Source organism: Labeo rohita, chromosome 12, assembly GCF_022985175.1.
Source record: "Labeo rohita strain BAU-BD-2019 chromosome 12, IGBB_LRoh.1.0, whole genome shotgun sequence".
In the NCBI taxonomy this organism is placed as follows: Eukaryota; Metazoa; Chordata; class Actinopteri; order Cypriniformes; family Cyprinidae; genus Labeo; species Labeo rohita.
This window is the reverse complement of record NC_066880.1, coordinates 10515951-10520872: the sequence shown is the minus strand read 5'-3', so window position 1 is coordinate 10520872 and position 4922 is coordinate 10515951.

Genomic DNA, 4922 nt, shown 5'->3' with positions numbered 1-4922 from the left:
TTTTTTTCCATTTGAATTAAAAATGTAATTTATTCTTTTGATGCAAAGGATGTGCATTAAATTGACATGAAAAAAAATGTGAAACTAAAGTAACAATATAAACTACCATAGAAAATATTTCTTTTTTTAAATAAATTTTATTTCAAGGATGTTTTAAATTTTTTATTATAAAGATTAAATTAGAAAAGATTTTTTGAATAAATTCTGTTCTTTTAAACTAAAGATTATTTAAGATTTTTTCCTAAATCCTGAAAAAAAAAAAAAAATAAAAATCAAAAAAATAAAAAATAAAAATAATAATAATAATTTAGGCAGCACAACTGTTTCCAACATTAATAATAAAAGTAATAAATCAGCATATTAGAATGATGTCTGAAGGATCATGTGAAACTGAAGACTGAGTTATGGTGATGAAAATTCAGCTTTGCATCACAGCAATAAATTATATTTTAAAATATATTAAAATGGAAAACCAATATTTTAAACTGTAGCAATATTTCTCAATATTACTGTTTTTTTCTATATTTTTCACCAAGTAAATGCAGCCTTGATGAGCATAAGAGAATTCTTTAAAAACATTAAAAATCTTACTGATCCCAAACTTTTGTAAAGACATTATTAATGTATTGTAATGTAAAAAAAAAATGTATTATGACTTCCACAAAAAAATACACACACAACTGAACCACAGTATAGCTTTGCATCACAGGAATAAATTATATTTTAAAATATATTAAAACAAAAATCATTATTTTAAACTCTAGTAATATTTCACAATATTACTGTTTTTCTGTATTTTTCATCAAGTAAATGAGCATAAGAGAATTCTTTAAAAACATTAAATATCTTACTGATCCCAAACTTTTGTAAAGACATCATTAATGTATTGTAATGTGAAAATTGCATTATGACTTCCACAAAAGTATCACACCACTCAACCACAATATTGATAATAAGAAATGTTGTGCTGTATGAGCACCAACTCGGCATATTATAGTCATTTCTGAAGAATCATGTGGCACTAAAGACTGGAGCTTTGCCATCACAGGAATAAATAACATTTTAAAATATATTAAAATAGTAAAGTTATTTTAAACTGTAAAAATATTTCACAATATTACTGTTTTACTGTATTTTTTATAAAATAAATGCAGTGAAGACAAAAAACTTACCGACCCCAAACATCTGAACAGTAGTGTAAATGAGTTGCTTTGTCTCCCTTATAGTTAAAAAAAGATAAAAACGTATTTCCATTCTGTATTTCCATTATGGTGAAAGGATTCAAACCATGTCAGGTCATTTTCAACTACAATACACCCTGCCCAGTCTTACCAGCTAACTAAACCAGTCAACAGACCAGCCTAAGCTGATATAAAGTGGGTTTTTCCAGCAGGCTAGTCTTTTTTTATTTCTTTTCACATTCCAGAGAGAAATCTATTTGTAGATCTTACATTGGAAAATGTAGTCATCTTACAATGGGTGTTAAGCAGGAAGTGACAAGAAACCTCAAGCCACGAAGGACAAACAGCTTTGGAATGTGCATGCTGTGAATAAACTAGAACTATGTAACTTTTTAAAACTTACTTGTACATTGTTATATCCCTAAAAATGCAATATACACTACCAGTCAAAAGTTTTTGAACAGTAAGACTTTTAGTGTTTTTAAAGTCTCTTCTGCTCACCAAGCCTGCATTTATTTGATCCAAAGTACACCAAAAACAGTACTTTTCTAAAAATATTTTACTATTTAACTGCTTACTGTTTGAATATATATTAAAATGTATTGTTTTCCTGTGATTTCAATCATTATTCCAGCCACATGATCCTTCAGAAATCATTCTAATACTCTGATTTGCTGCTCAAAAGACATTTATTATTATTATTATTATTGTTGAAAACAGCTGAGAAGAATTTTTTCAGGTTTCTTTGATTAATAGAAAGTTCAGAAGAACAGCATTTATCTGAAATAGAAATCTTTTTGCGAAATTATAAATGTCTTTATCATCACTTCTGAACAATTTAAAGCATCCTGGCTAAATAAAAGTATTAATTTCTATTATTTTTTTCTCCAAATGAAATAAAATATACTGACTCCAAACTTTTGAATGATATAGTGTATAATGTGTAACGTTATAATGTAAAGCTTTTTATTTCAGATAAATGCTGATCTATAAATATTCCTAAAAAAATGACTCTGTTTGATCACAGGAATAAATTACATTTTAAAATATATACAAATAGAAAGCAGTTATTTTAAATAGCAAAGGTTTTTCACAATATTACTGCTTTTGCTGTATTTTGGATCAAATAAATGCAGGCAGCAGAGAAGAACTCTTTAAAAAGCTTACTGTTCAAAAACTTTTGACTGGTAGTGTACAGAGAAATTGTCGAAAAGCATGTTGATATTATTTTAACATGCAGCATCAACTGAAGGACATCATATAATGGAAAACCCAGTGTGCACAAACCATAGTATTGTGTAACATTTGGTGGGAAATGACATGCAAATATCTGGGTGACATTTTGTTGTTTTATCACAGATTCCAACAGAGAACTTGCATAGACCGTGAGTACGTGGAAATGCTGACATGCAAATGTTTTACATTTGAACAAGTGGTTATAAACACCTCATAATCAGATTTAATTACTGTGCCGTGGTGTCATGGTTTATATCCAGTCATCAATGATTATGCAACAAGCATTTGTGAATGTCGTGACGTCACTGGTAGGAAGTAAGAACCACATAAAAAAAAAAAAGAGGTGGGCACTTAAGTAGGCTTCAAATGTGCAAGCTATTTCAAACTGTCATCATGCTTCAAGTTGCAAATACTGGAATGGTGAGTTATTTTTCTTTGCATACATTCATCAGTTATTTTTTAACACCTAAAAGACTTAACTCATTTACTTAATCTAATACGTTTGAACATAATATGTAGAGATAAAATCTTTGACTACATCTTCACACAATATATGGAAATAATTGTTTGAAACACGCTAGTGTTAAAGTTGAGTCAGAGATGTTACAGATAATGGATAATTAAATAGCGATCGGTGCCAGTATAGAGTCATTTTGAAAAATGAGTTAGTTAATTAGTAGTTCTGCTTAGAGAAAACACGTGTTGCCTGGTCAGATCTTGGAGAAGAATCAGTTGCAGTTGCAGTATGAAATGTTGCAGTTGCAAGTATGAATGTTGGTCTTTGCCAAGGATGTGGATGTCCTCAGTTCAAAAACTTGAGTGTAAAAATTTCACTTTCTTCTGTGGAACACAAAACATAATGGTGTTTTGAACAACACTGGACCCCATTTACTTTATTTTTCAAAACAAGTTTTGTTCCCCAGAAGTAAACAGTCATACAGGTTTTGCAAAAAGGAGTGAGTAATAAGCGGGTGAAGCTCATTTATTTAGCGAACGAGTCACTACTTCCTGTTACTGTACATCTTCTTTCATTTTTGTAAAAGCTGAGCAATGAATCCAGTGAGAGTAACGATTTTTTGATCCATGCCATTCCTGTCGAATTTGGGCGTTCCCCAACATGGTGGTGCATGAATTGCAATGTCTTAACTTCAACATTAATTTGAAATCTACCTTCTTGTGGTTAGTGTCTGTCCAGTGGAGAGGTTAGGCGTGTTGAGTCTTTGATTGTGTGTTGTTTTGGATGCCATATTTATCTTTCCAGAATATAGATATAGGAATCAACCATCAGCAGACATCTTTCTTTTATTATCAGTCATGGGACACGTCCTGACATGTTCACTACTGCAGTTGATTCTAATAATGCTCAACAATGCTTAAAAATCAAATAACGGATGCTTTAAAGTGATGTAGAATATATGACTTGCATCTATCAGACAGTGCAGCTTTTAGTCATGTGTTGCACATTATGGTCAATGAAAAATTTTCCAGGAAATATATCAGAAATGTTACTTTTACTGCTAAATGATGGTAAATTTTCCATTGTGTTTCAAATATAATCTATGCTAAGTAAATTGCTAATGTGAGTTCAACAGAATGACAACAATTTAAGAACCTTACAGAATCATTCATTTTAAGAAAACCCCAAATTGTCCCTTTTGGTGAGACTTGGTTTGAGTTCATTTGTGAAACTGGCATTTTTATACTTTGAGGTTTGATGCGACAGTGTAATGCACTAAAAAAGTGTATATAACAGGTTATATTTAAACAGGTTATATAATTAATCTTTTGCTGTTGTATCATGCTGTCCATTTTATGTATATATTTTATTGTTTTACCTTTGTCCTAAACATGGAGGTTTTATTTTTAATTATTAAAATTCATATTAAAAATAACAATTATACAAGGGTATGATAATCGAAAACGGAGTGAAATAATCACGAGTGGTTTCAATATTTAAGGTCTTAAAAATATTTCTACACTGCTGTTTCAATGTTTAGCGTTTATTTGATTAAAAATACAAATTTAGAGTTTTTTTTATTAAAAAATACATTTTGAAATATTGCAATTTAAAATAGTTATTTTCTATTTCAATATACGTCAAAATAGAATTTATTCAGGTGATGCAAAGCTGAATTTTCAGCACCATTACTGTAGTCTTCAGTCACATGATCCTTCAGAAATCATTCTAAAATGCTGATTTATTATCAATGTTGAAAACAGCTGTGCTTTATTAATTTTTTTATTAATTAAAAAAACATTTAAATGAATAAAATTTATAAAAAGAACAAATATTTTCTAACTATATACAGTACTGTTAAAAGTTTGGGTTCAGTACATTTTTGAAAGAACTTTGAAAGAAATTAATACTTTTATTCAGCAAGGATATGTTAAATTGATAAAAAGTGATTGTAAAGACTTGTACTGTTAGAAAAGATTTTTATTTTGAATAAATCCTGTTCTTTTAAACTTTTTATAAAAATATTTGGCACAACAACTGTTGCCAAA